Source organism: Microtus oregoni, unplaced genomic scaffold (assembly GCF_018167655.1).
Source record: "Microtus oregoni isolate MIOR12 unplaced genomic scaffold, Mior012 000031F_ref0000149, whole genome shotgun sequence".
Lineage (NCBI taxonomy): Eukaryota > Metazoa > Chordata > Mammalia > Rodentia > Cricetidae > Microtus > Microtus oregoni.
Genome location: NW_024543090.1, coordinates 15515782 through 15530170, shown reverse-complemented (window position 1 = coordinate 15530170; position 14389 = coordinate 15515782). Strand labels below are relative to the sequence as shown.

Genomic DNA, 14389 nt, shown 5'->3' with positions numbered 1-14389 from the left:
ATTCTGGCCTCTTCCATGAGTGAAAGTGCTCATTTGGCTTCTGGGAACGAATTTTGAGCGAGCAAAGGATGCTGACAAAGTCTTGCCCATCCCCACCAGGCGAACCATAGACATCGCCGGTGACAGCAGCAATGAGGGCCAACAGTTGTTCAGTAACTGAGCACATCCAGCCCACAATGCACTGAATCTGTGGCTGCTTCATTAGTAAAACAAACAATGGCTTCACCCACCACGTGAGTTCTGAAGGGACAGAAAGCTCACTTTCTCCTTGGGCTTTTTTTGGTTTTGTTTTGCTTTTGTTTTCTTTTGAAAATGACTAGGGACTTGGCATCAGAAAAGGATGAATGGCTGCCCAGCACTGATGACTCGCCACTCAGCTGTGACTGCCACCAGCCAAGAGGGAGGCACAGCAGGCATCTGCACAGTGGCTGCCTCCTATTAAGAAGGCAGTTGCTGGGTTCCCATGGCTCAAACGCCTCTCCTGCTACTAGTTTGTGACCCAGCCTCTTTTGGGGGGTTCCATTCTGCTAGTCATCACCAGTCCTCAGTGTACACCCTAAGCATAGAGGTTTTCAGCCTCTTATTGCCCACCCTGGACCTGTCCCAAGCCCCTCCTTGTCTTCAATGGCCTTTTTCTCCGTCATGAAGCTGTGCTCATCCATTCCTGAGTGGGGTAACCTGCCATTTCTCATCTCTTCTCCCTCCCAGTTGAAATGGTTACAGAAAAGGTGCCCAATGGAGCTTTAGAGCAAGCAGAGTCTCAATCCCGGCAGTCTTGACTTGAACCAGAACTTTGGGGGGGGGGGGGTTGTAAAAACACTGACTCTGAGACCCTGGCTGCTCCCTGTGTAGTCCTGACTGGCCTGGAACTTACACACAGACCCACCTGCCTCAGAGAATTGCTGGCTTTAAGGACATGCACTATTATACCCAGCTTCAAGACAAACTGTTAAGGACTCTTTTAGTCCTGAGCAACTATGATTAATCCTTCCTGGAGCTCTTGGAAGATAACTTATACAGCTAACATTTGACCACCAAGAGAAAAACATGCTGTACCCATATGGAAAAGATACTCAAATTTGGAAAGAACTGATAGAATGCGCAAAAGCCAAGGTCATTTGCTTGGTGTAATGACCTGCTTCCCATGGCCTTTTCATTTTCACCTTCTTTCCTCCCTCCCTCCCTCCCTTCTTTCCCCCTCTCTTCCTTCTTTCCTTTCTTCCTCCTTTCCTCCCTCCCCCCTCCCTTCCCCCTCCCTCCTTCCGTCCCTCCCTTTCTCTCTCTCTCTCTCTCTCTCTCTCTCTCTCTCTCTCTCATTTTGGTTGGTTTTGTCTTGGTTGGTTTGTTTTGTTTTCAGAAAAATACCTTTAATGGCAAAGCTTAGCACACTCCAGCACTAAGAATGGCAAGGAGTCAAAGCAGCAGGGACAGCTGGGTTACCCCACAGTGCCTCACAGTGAAGAGGATGAGGAGAGCATTCATAACACAGAAGAGTCCCATGGCTTCAGACAGGGCGAAGCCCAGAATGGCATAGGAGAAGAGATGCTGCTTGAGAGATGGGTTCCTGGCATAGCCAATAATCAAGTTACCAAAACACTGTTCAGATGCCAGCTCCTGATCCAGCTACACCAACTGTGGAGGGCCCAGCAATGTCCCAGGAGAGAGCACTGGTCTGGAACTCCAGCCTGGAAAGGAAAGAGAGCTGCTGCAGGAAGGCTGTTGAGATGGGGCCTCTGGGCATCTCGGGAGGGAGGCAGACAAAGGCCTGATTAGAGCCCTCCTACAGGAGCAGATCAGAGCTGGAGAAGTGCCAGTGCCCTGATGCTCGGCATCTTTTCAGTCTCCCAGCTCTCATTCTTCTCACCTGCTTTTCTTTTCTGCAAGTCTTAGAACCTAAACAAGACCCCAGTTAACATCTCCCCAGGGGCCATTAACATAACCAGAAGCCATCATATTTCTGTTTGGGGGCACCTGCCGGATGTTGTCCTCTAGCTTTTGGTGTTGCTCAGAGTTGACAGTTGGTGCCTAATGTCTTGGACTATTTTCTGAATCACTTTGCAATTCTGATAAGGATCTTCTTGCTGGTTAGGATCCTGTAGATTCTGAAGGTAGAAAGAGGCATCACATACAAGAGACAGATACAAACTGGATTTTATAGTAATCTCAATCTTATAATAACTCATTTACCCCTTAATTGACTAATCCATCATCCCACAAAGAGAGGAAGCCATACAAGAAGAGAACACTAATTAATCACCTTTGAAATGCCAGATTTGAGGCTGACTGGGAGTGTAACTCAGTGGTAGACCCCTTGCCTGGTGTGTATATTGCCATGACTTCAATCCCCAATACACCTAATCCTTGATGCTTCACAGCAGAGATGCAAGTTCAACATGAGTTTCAGTGGCAACTGTATCATCTACTGATCCCCAAATGCTCACACACATCAAACTCTTGAAGATGGGAAAATGATGCTTGGGTACCCTAGCTTCTCTTGAGTAGTTGGTTTGTTTTTATCTGTTCTTCCCCCCTTCTCTCTCTCTCTCTCTCTCTCTCTCTCTCTCCTTCCTTCCTTCCTTCCTTCTTTCCTTTATTTCTTCCTTCCTTCCTTCTCATATCTGGAAAGTAAAAGAGATGCCATTTCTAGAATATAATCATCTTTAAAAAGGGAAGAGAAAAACTTCCATTTCCTTCATAGCATTCCACTATTTCCAGCCATCTGTGATTACCCACAGTTTTGGAAGGAAATCAATTAAAAAGAAATTGTTTAAGGAAACAGCAAGGTATTACATAGAAGTTGCGTCAAACAGAGAGAATTTTACAAAGAAAATGGACGTTAAAAAACCTTTTCATCTCTTTGTCTCTGGAGAATGGAATGAAGTATGTGACATTCCCAGCTACAAAGAAAGAGGAGAGCGAGGTACCTGTTGGAGACAGGAAGTTACCAGCAAGTAAAATGTGCTGTGATGCTCGAAGATAGCATTTAAGTAAATACATACCAAAAGAGCGAATCTTGAAAATACGATGCCTAGAGACAAAAGGCAACCAAACCTAGGCACAAAAGGCAGTGGTGATTGGCACCATGAAGATGAAGCCAGTGTAGCTGCTGTCGCTCCCTCAACAAATGATCGGTTGCTAATGGTTTTGTAATGAAGCAGAGTGGGGGGGGGCTGGTACCAAATTTTCCTTGATTGCCTTTAAAGTTGAAAGATGGGTTCTCAGTCTAAGAAAAATTACTTCACTGTTATCTTTAAATTCCCCCAGAATTAAGAAATGCTTTTAGGCCTAGTTGAAGGTGGATGCAAAAACCTTCCTTCTCTGCTGTAGTCAGAATAATGGTGTACCTCCAAAGTAATGATACCGAAACTTGATGCCCAGTGAAGTAGTATAGAGGAGGGCCAATGGGAGGTATCCCATTGTTATACGGGTCCAACCCTCACACTTGTGTTGTTTTCTTAAGACTGAGAATGAGCATCCTAGCCCAAAGGGTGCAGAAAAAGGACATTGTTTATAGAGCAGAGACTGATACCTCTCTAGACATTGAGGCTACAAGGGCCAAGTTTGATCTTGCAGTTCTCCAGGACTGTGAGAATTAAGCTTCTATTATTTACAAATTATTCCATCTATTTTCTTAAATTGTCTAACTAGATATAGACCATCTGTCTTAGGTTTCTTGGGCTGCGATAAAAAAAAAAAATGACCAAAAGCAACATACAGGGGAATGGGTTTACTTGACTTACAGGCTACAGACCATTAGCAGAGGAAGCCAAGGCCAGAACTAAAACAGAGATGATAAAGGTACACAGCTTATTGGCTTGCTCCCCATGACTTTCTCAGCCTGCTTTCTTATACAACCCATGATCACCTGCACAGGGTTGTCACTGTCCTGTGGATTGGGCCCTCAAATATCAGTAGCCCACATTTTGCAGGTTCCCAGTTTGTCCTTTAGTTCCAGCACCTGTGGGTTGCTGTTCCTTGAAGACACTGCCGTCGGCTATATTAAAGAGTGTGGATTACTCTATGTGATGCGGATTTCCTGGTACTTCACCAAGGACAAGTTGAAAGTCATTCTGTATATTGCCTGCTAGACTAAAGTCTTTATTTCCTCTAGGGACTTCATCTACAGAAGCTTTTACCTTGCTTCTGAACAATGAACATTATAAAAGGAAAACGTTTATTTTTTTTTATTATATTGTGATTCCCATTGTAACACCCTTTCTTTGAAACCCATTATCCCAAACCTGTTAGTAGATAGGCCAGGCTATAGAAAAGAGGTATCTAAAGGTGTATAACTATTATCAGTTGACGTCCTATTCCTGGACCTGAATTATGCTAACCGAGTAACATGCTGCCCGGCAAAGCATTGAAAAAGAAAGCAAACACTAATGTGAAAACCAACATGTCCTCTGGGAGGCTGACAGATGGCTATGCCATCTTCTAATCCTATTTATCCCTTCTCTTCTGCCTTATATTTTTCTCTTGTGGTTAGGATCTGTGTTGAATTCTTCTCAAAATGTTATATTTACCCTGTTTATTGCACTTTGGAAAGCTTTGGTCCTAAATAATTAAAATTAGAAGAGCCAACACAAAAAGGACCCAGTTTAATTTATGAGATGACTAAAATGACTTTGAAGACAAGGAAAACTGAGTTATAATCAACTACTATTTATACTTGGTGACCTTGTGCACATGTGATGTTTAGAAGCTCTTTCTCTACTTTGGGAATTTCCTGTGAATTTAAACTTCCCATGGTATCATCACACTAACCTTCTCATTTGCACATACGTATTTAAAGAAGGGAAAATGGCACCCAAGCTGTGAAAGCCGCATCACTTATGTGAAAGGTGTGCTTTTGCTGAAGGCATGTGTTAATCGGGATGCGAGGCTGCAATATCCGTACTGTAATAGAGGTTTCCCCACACAGATGTCAGAGGGGAAGCACACTGAAGTATATGTCAGAATGCTGATGAGAAAGTATGCTGTATATATCTGTCTTAGGGTTACTGTTGCTGTGGTGAAACACCATGACCAAGAACAACTTGTGGAGGAAAGGGTTTATTTGGCTTGCATTTCTATATTGTAGTCCATCACTGAAGGAGGCCAGGACAGGAACTCAAACATAGTGTAACCTGGAGGCAGGAGCTGTTGCAGAGGCCATGGAAGGATGCTCATTATGGCTTGCTTAGCCTGATTTCTTATAGAACCCAGGACCACTAGCTCAGGGGAGCATTACCTACAGTGGGCTGGCCCCCACTCATGAATCAGTAATTAGGAAAATGTCCTACAGTCTTACCTATAAACCAATCTTACAGAGGCATTTTCTTAATTAACATCAGATGACTTTCGCTTGTGTCAAGTTGACAAAAACTATTCTGCACAATGTCTTTGTATTTTATGAGAAAAAATGTATTTTCTAGATTCTCTAATGATGTGGGATTCCCCTATGTATGCTGTGAATATGTTTTATTATCATTGGTTAATAAAGAAGCTGCTTTGGCCTATGGCAGGGCAGAATAGAGCTAGGTGGGGAAAACTAAACTGAATGTAGGGAGAAAGAAGGCAGAGTCAGAGACATGCCATGTAGCTGCCGAGGGAGAAAAACACCAGAACTTTACCGGTAAACCATGAGCCTCATGGTAAAATATAAAATAATAGAAATGGATGTATTTAAGATACAAGAGCTAGGTAGAAATATGCCTAAGCCATTGGCCATGCAGTTTTGTAATTAATATAGTTTCTGTGTATTATTTGGGCCTGGGTGGCCAGAAAGCAAAGGCACAGTCTCCATTTACACTCTAATGTGTAACTTTTATAATGCATAATACATAACATACATAAGTTCTCTAATACATTGTTGACTGAGGTTTCTGTCCCACCAGGTCCTGCAGTCATTCAATCCCAAAGAAATACACAGAGGTCTACATTAATTATATATTGATTGGCCTATTAGCTCAGGCTTCTTCTTAACTCTTATAACTTATATTAGCCCATAATTCTTCTCTGTGTTAGCCATGTGGCTTGGTACCTTTTTTAGAGAGGCAGTCACATCTTGCTTCCTCTGTGTCTGGGTAATGGTGGCAGACTGACTCTTTCCTCTTTCCAGAACTCCTCCTTGCCCTGCCTCTACTTCCTGCTTAGTTGCCCTAACTATACTTCCTGCCTGACTACTAGCCAATCAACATTTTATTAAGCAAGCAAAGAAACAAGTATTTACAGTGTAAAACAATTGTCCCACAACAATATATCTCTCACCATACACTTTCAAAGGTTTATTTATTTATTTATTTATTTATTTTTATGTGTGTGGATGTATGTTGCCTGAATGTATATCTGTATACCACAAGCATTCAGTATTGGCAGAGACCAGAAGATCATATCCTCTGGAACTGAAGCCACAAATAATTGGAGTTAGCTGCCATATGGATTCTGGGAATGGAATCCGGGTCTTTTGCGAGAGCAACAAGTGTTCTTAATTATAGACTCATCTCATTAGCCCCAAAGTTCACTTTATTCTTGATTATGTATCATATGGATATGTGTAGGTGAGTACAGTGCCCAAGGAGAGCAGAAGCTGCTGAGAAGCAGACGTAGGTCTTCTAGAAGAGCATGAAGTTCTGTCAACCACAGACCTATCCTCTAACCCCACAACACACATTCTATAGGGCTGGCTTCCCCCAATACCTTTCATGAGGTCCATAGTGTATTCTACAGTTGAAATCCTTCTGATTCAAAAACGTTCATGTTCAATGCATGTTGGGAGGATGATGGAGAGGAAAGGTAGCCCACTAGTGGGCATTGTATTAGACACCCAGATGATTACACCTTGAAAGAAGTAGAAATTATTCACAAACCAATTAGTTACTATTTTTTGTGTTTATTTCAAATGCAGTTTTTGGATAACATAAGGCATCCCTCCCCAAATGAAAAAACAAATTTGAGAAAAACTTAGTTTAATTTTTAAAATACCTCACTTGTAATTGGATTGTATTGTCTAAAAGAGTCAAAGAAGTTGTGCTAAGTAATAAAAAAAAAAAAAATCTAACCATCTCATAGAATCCTAAGCCACAAAGACTGAATGTCTTGGGGAATCAATGAAAGGTAAAAGTGAGTGCCGGCCGGAGCTTGTGTTTGTGAGTATGTCTGAGGTCCTAGGCTTAACTACAAACACCAAAATGTTTTCCTACAAAGTAGAAAAAGATAGAAATGAAAAACATGTTTTTAAAACTCAGGAGACTTAGAAAGCAAACCTAACTTCAGTTCAGCTTGCTTGGTATGAGCAAGCCCAATTTCTTACATCATATTCAGATAGTTATTGAATTTTTCTTTATTCTTATTGGTTTTAAGAATGTGTATGGTGAGTATCCGTGTCTAAGGACCGCATGCAAGTGCAGGTGTCCGCAGAGGCATTGGATTCCCCTGGAGCTAGAGGCAGAGGTAGTGCTAAAATGTCTGCCGTGGATGCTGGGAATTGAATTTGTGTCTTCTGAAGGAGCATTATACGCTTTTAACCTCTGAGCCATCTCTCCATCCCATAATGATTTTAATTTTTTAGTGAACTCAGTTTCCCTGTCAAAAGGAGAGGAAAATTTCAATGCAAAAAAAAAAAATCAGTCTGTAGTGGTTAACAACCTGCCTACTATGCATATAAACTGTAACTTGTTTTTAAAATCTTCTCTTCGCACCAATGACCATGACACTAGCAGGAAGACGTAGTTGAACATTTTGGAATGCATGCATGCTGAAAGATACATTTGCAAAACATGAGCTTTGAGTTCCTGTCTCGGTGTTCATTTTCCCCCTCTTGTTAAAACAGGCTGATTACTCTGCTTCTAAATTCACTATCCATGCATTGATTTTTAATACTAACTTCAGAATCTGATTCAATGAAGAGAAAATAAATAGGACAAGAGGAAATAAAATTTTGTTAAAATAATGTCGAGTCAACTTAAAGCACCAGCATTAAGTTAAAAATTATAACTGTAGTAGAATGTAGGCGGTGGCTTTTATTATTTCAGGTTTTAACACTAAAAGCCCAAAAATATCAACCAAAATTAGCATGCCAGAAATAAGATCATATGGCAAAACAACTTAACTTCAAACTATTTTATACCTAAACGGGGGAGATATTTATCGTAATAGTAAATAGAAGAAAAATGGGATGTGAAATTCTCTCCAAAGAGCCAAAGGACTGTTAGAAGAAACAGAAATGATTTGCCCACATCCACCATTTCTTGTTTGCAAAGCTCTGTGTGGTGGTTTGAAAGAGAAGACTCTCATAGACTCATATGTTGGATACTTGGTCTTTATGGTGGAACTATTTGGGAACAATTAGGAGGCAATGTCTTTGTGGAGGAGGTATGTCACTGGGGTCTCAAAGGACCTGTACCATTCCCAGTGTTTCTCTCTCTGTGTGTCTCATGATTATCCAAAACATGAGCTCTCAGTTACCTCTCCAGTGTCATCCTTCTGCCTGCTGCCATGCTCCTTTCCACAGTGGTTATGGACTCTATCCCTCGGAAATTATAAACCCCAGTAAACTCTTTCTCTTATAAGTCACCTTGGTCACAGTGTTTTATATGACCTTGGTCAGGTAGTAGAATTAAGACAGTGTGTATTCTCCAGCGTAATCTAAGTCAAACCATTCAATCCATCCCATATTTTCAAAGCCTTCTAACAAAGAGGTGACGTATAGCTTTATGCTTTACCAAATGCTCTCCACTGAATAGATATATACTGACATAGATTCCATTCAGGTTAAGCAGTGTTTTTTAAAATGCAGCTCTTTGCATGTTCTCATGTCTTCATCAATTTATTTCTTCAATGTCTTGAATATTTCATTAAAGCCTCTAGGAGTTCACCAGGACCTGCCCTTCTAATACGTACCCAACCTTTCCAGCAAGCCAGATTTCCCACACACTTTCCTCCAGGATCAAGTCTGGTGAGTCTCCCTAACCTTTCTCATCCACAAACCCTTCACAACCCACAAGATCTAACCCAGATCCCAAATCCAAATCATTCTAGTCTAGCTACACTGCAACCAATTTCTAGCCTTCCCAGAACCTACGCTGCCTATTCCCTAAGCCACAGGTCCCTTCCATTCTGCATCCATCCTTTCTACTCAGCAAGATCTACTCCCACACTCCAGGCTTGGACCAGGAGGCACATTCTGGACATCAGGCCAGTACACTTTGCCCACCTGACTTCACTCCACCCAAGCTATCTCCAACTTCTAGGCCCTTCTCTGCTGCCCCAACCTGCTCTATCCATACAAACTTCATGCTAACAAAAGAAGTACACATGTCCAGATCTCATTGCAAAAGTAAAAATAACATGAAAGTCAAACCAGTATCTTTTCTTCAAAACCTACCAGTCCTGTAGAAATGTTTGTCAATGGGAATTATCTAGATGAATCCCATGACACAGAATTTAAAAGAACAATCATAAACTTCATCAAAGAATTCAAGGAGTTTAAGGAGAACATAAAGACATAGCTCAATGAAATAAAAGAGAAAGAATTTGAGGGAAATAAGTAGCTGAATGATGCCCGAGAAAACACAGACAAAAGGCTGATGCAAATAGTGAAGACTTGAGAATGGAGAAAGAAACATCGATGAGTACTCAAGCTGGAACAAAAATAGAATTGAAAAATCCAATAACTCAACTAGAAATCTCAAAGGAAAACCTTACAAGTAGAATGAGTGAATTAGAAGATAATATAGAAGATCTAGACCAAATAAGCAAGAAATTAAAGAAAACACAGCAAAACAACATAAAAGTAATGCAGGATACCATGAAAAATCCCAAGTTAATGACATAGACCAACTCTTCAACAAGACCATAGAAGAAAACTTATCAAAACTACAAAAGAAATAGGCATACAGATACAAAGAGCATACAGAACACCAAATTGACAAACCAGAGAAAAAACTCCCCATGACATACCATAGTTAAAACATTAAGTGTATATAACAAATAAAACTGCAAGAGAAAAATGCAAGTTGTATATAAAGAAAAACCCAGAATAACAGCTGATTTGGAAATGGGGAAAAAAGTTAGAAAAGTCTGGAGCAATACATTCCACATTCTAAAAGATCAGGATAGGCAGAATAATCTAATCTACCCCACAAAACTATCTGCCATAATTAAAGGAGAAAGAAAAATTTTCTCTGATATAAGGAGCCTAGGAAAATTTATATCCACCACACTAAACCCAAAGAAAATACAGGAAGCAATATTTTGGGGCTGAAGAGAGGAATGAGCATAACAGAGAGATTCTGGAAAGAAATACAAAGCCATAATTAAGAATCATTACAAACACAAACAACCACCAAAACCCAACAGTACAATATCCTCAATTAACACACACATTTTGAGATAATAACTTTAAATATTAATGGTCTTCAATTCTCCAATCATAAGACACAGGCTGGCTGAATGATTCAAGGAAGAAAATTATCTGTCTGTTGTCTATAGGAAATACATTTTAACTTTAAAGCTTGGCACAGTCTTAGAATAAAAAGATGGACAAAGTTATTCTGATCAAATGGGGCCAGGAAGCAATCTGGTCTCACTATTTTAATCTGTGGCATAAAAGACTTTAAACTAAAACTAATAAGAGATACAGAGGGGATTCTAATTTTAACTGAGGGAACAGTTAAACCAGAAGGCATTACTATCCTAAGCATAAATACACAAAACTCAAGTATACCCACTTTTATAAAATTGTACTATTGAACTTAAAGACACAGATTAGCATCAATCCGTTCATAGTTGGTGATTTCAATGCCCCCCTTCTCTAAAAGACCAGTCATCAGGATAAAACAAACAAACAAACAGGGAAACATCAGAATGAATTGACATCACACATCAAATGGACTTAGCAATGTCTACAGACTATCTCACCTAAACAACAAAGAAAACACATTCTACTCAGCACCACACAGAGGTTTTTCTAAAACAGACCACATCCTAAACACAAAACAAATCTTTACAAGTTCAAAGAGATTGAACTAACTGAATATATCTTATCTGACCACAATACAGTAAAACTTAAAATTGAATGAATCTCTAATAAATACACGAACTCATGGAGATTGAATAACTCATCTCATTGCTAAATAAGGAATGAGTCAAAGAAGAAATCAAGAAAGAAATAAAATGTCTGGAACTTAATGAAAATGAAAACACACCGCAATAAAACCTCGGGGGCACTCTGAAAGCTTTCCTATGAGGAATATTTATATATCTAAGGGTCTACCTAAAAAATTAGGAGAGTACAAAGTATGGCTTAATGATGCAAGTCAAAAATTTAGAAAAACAGGAACAAACCAAATCCAAACCCAGTCTATGGCAATAATAATTCAATTTAGACCAGATGTGGGGTTGTCTGAAAACTGGGTGAATTCCCTGGGATGTTAGCATATGAATTGTGATCCCTTCAGCCAAATATACATGAGACAAAGAACAAATTGATGTGAAGAAAGAAGTGAATGGAAGGGAGACTCTCAGGAATCTACAAGGATGACCCCAGCTAAGACTCGTTGCAACAGCCCATATATAGCCTGAACTGGTCACCTCCCATGAACAAGCAAGACTTAAAGTAGATGGATTAGAACACCAAACCAGCCAAATAACCTTCAACCTACAGTCTGTCCTGCTGGCATTTCTAGCTATCACAAGAATTTTTTTTTTCCCATTAAACACTGTAAATGTCATGTCCAGAAGATTTCTGAAGAGTCTGAAAACCATAATCTATTAAGCACACCTGTTTTTTAAATTTTATTTTTTACATACCAATCTCAGTTTCCCCACCCTCCTCTCCTCCCGCCCCCACACCTTCTCCCCACCCCACCCTACGCCCTCATCTCCTCCTCAGAGAGGGTAAAGCCTCCCCTGGGAAGTCAACTAAGGAGAGACCAATCAATGACTGTTCTAGCCTGAGAGCCATGCCATGAGAGTAAGCTCTCTCCAGACACCACCTGGAGCACCGGGACCCAGAGGCTGAGTGGCCCAGAGACCTAGGATAGAGCCAAACATGACTAAAATAAAGTCAATGTAATGATGCCTAACGATATTCTGTTATACTAATAGATTTGTGCCTAGCCCAGTTGTCAGCAGAGAAGCTTCTTCCAGTAACTGATAGAAATAGATGCAGAGACCCTCGGCCAAACACGAGACCAAGCTTGGGAAATCCTGTTGAAGAGAGGAAGGAAGGATTGTAGGAGCCAGAGGGATCAAGGACATTACAAGAAAACACACAGAATCAGCTAATCGATGCTCATAGGAGTTCACAGAACCTCAACCAACATCCAGGGAGCGTGCATGTGATTGCCCTTTGCATGTATGGGAAAGTTCCATAACTTGATCTTGCGGGACTCCTAACAGTGTGCATAGGGTTTGACTCTGACTCTTTTGCTGGCTTCTGGGACCCTGCTCCTCATAATGGGTTCCTTGCCCCATCTTAATACACGGGAGGTGCTTATTCTTGCTGCAACTTGATATGCCATGTTTGATTGATATCTATGGGAGACCTGCTTTTTCCTGAACAGAAATGGAGAAGGTGTGGATGGGGGTGGTATAGACAGAACAGGGGGCAAGGACTGGAAGGAGGGGAGGGAGGAGAAACTGTGGTGGGGATGTAAGATAAATAAACAAATAGATAAATAAATAAATCTAAAGTAAAATGTAAAAAAAAAAGTAAATGGAATGATCCCAAGGACTTCCTTCAACACTAAACTTCTCAAGACCTCTTTGTAATCACACACGAATGAGCCTGGGATCCAGAACACTTCTCTTACCAAGTGTTAAGAGTTTTTCAAACATGTTTGACTCATGGCTTGTGTGAGAACATTATTCCCTGCCTTATTACATACTCCTTTCCTCTATTTAGCCCACACCTTAATTGGTACTTGGGCACCCCCACTAGTGTAGCAGCTTTTGGCAGCAGGGAACTGGGTTCCTCACCTGACGTGTGGGAAGAGCAAGCAGACAGATCAGCACCTTGTCTCAGCTGCTGGGGTGGGGGTGGGCTCCCACTGCTGAAGCTGAGCTGGTTCGGTAACGCCTTTATGCGAATGAAACATTGATCCCTCCAGTGCCTGTGTGAGTCTTGTCTCTCTTGGTGACCTTGAACCATGGAGGGGGTTAACATTCTGACACTGTCGTTTCTAGAAAAGCAGGACTCCTCCTTTGCAGGTGGAAACAAATGTTTTTCCCTTGGCAGTCAACAATAAGCAGCTCTGGCTTCAACAAAAGGGAACTTTGGTATGAGAATAGGAGCCAAGAAGAGGTTGTAAAACCAAGTTTCTAGACTGCTGTCAGACACAGAGTGGGGAAATGATTGAACAAAGGCCCTGAGGTGGCAGGTCAAGAATACAATTCCATCCAGAATCCTAGGATGATAAGAACCATTACCAGATATGGGTTATATGCTTTCAAGAATCAAGATCAAGATACTATACCCTATTGACAGGATAAAAGATATGAGGTTTTATTTGTTTCTTATCTATTATAAACCCTTCTCCATACGGGCACTGCAAAGATGATTCGGTGGCTAAGGATGCTTGCTGCTGAGCCTTATGGCCTGAGTTGGATCCCAGAAATCTATGTAAAGGTAGAAGTTGTCTTCTGACTTACATGTGTGCAGTGGCACATAAACACTTGTGCACACACGCAAATGCAAACACACACACACACATACTGAATAAGTGTAAAAATTCATTCTTCACATTCAGAAATAAAATGGCCCCCACAATCAGAAAGTCAATAATCTTTATGACGAGAAATTAAATAGGTCCATGCCCACTTAGCAGTCAACACCATAAGCCACAACCTCATTAAGACCAGACCTTCAGGAGCTTCTGTCTCTGTTATTTTCCTATTGCAATGACAAACATCACAACCAAGAGAACTTATAGGAGAAATTGTTGAACTGGGGGCTCTCAGTTCCAGAGGGTTAGAGTACATGACCAGGAAGCATTGCAGAAGGCTGCCAGGAATGGCGCTGCAGCAGTAGCTTAGAGCTTAAATCTGACCCACAAGCAAGAGGCAAGAGAGCTAACTGTAAATGGCATGGGCCTTTGAAACCGCAAATCCCAACATCAGCGACATATCTCCTCCAACAAAGTCACACCTCTTCCCAAACAGCTCCACCATTCATTCAAATCTCATTCGCTGTACTTGTCCATTTTATTGTTCTTTCAGGAATGCTGTCATATGCATCTTTGTACACACACACACACACACACACCACCACCACCACCACCACCACCACCTTTGGTGCCTTCCCAGAGTCTTCCTGTGCCTCCAGGAGAATGCCATAGTTCTTTTGTTCCTCCAGACATTGTATTTGTTTGACTAATGCCTCTGCTTTAGCCCTAGCTCTCCTTAA

General features: G+C 41.1%; 1 pseudogene; it reads right to left on the bottom strand.

The window, feature by feature from the left end:
• Positions 1 to 1413: 1413 nt before the first annotated feature.
• On the bottom strand, positions 1414 to 3417 carry LOC121465520 (annotated as a pseudogene).
• Between the last annotated feature and the right edge of the window lie 10972 nt (positions 3418 to 14389).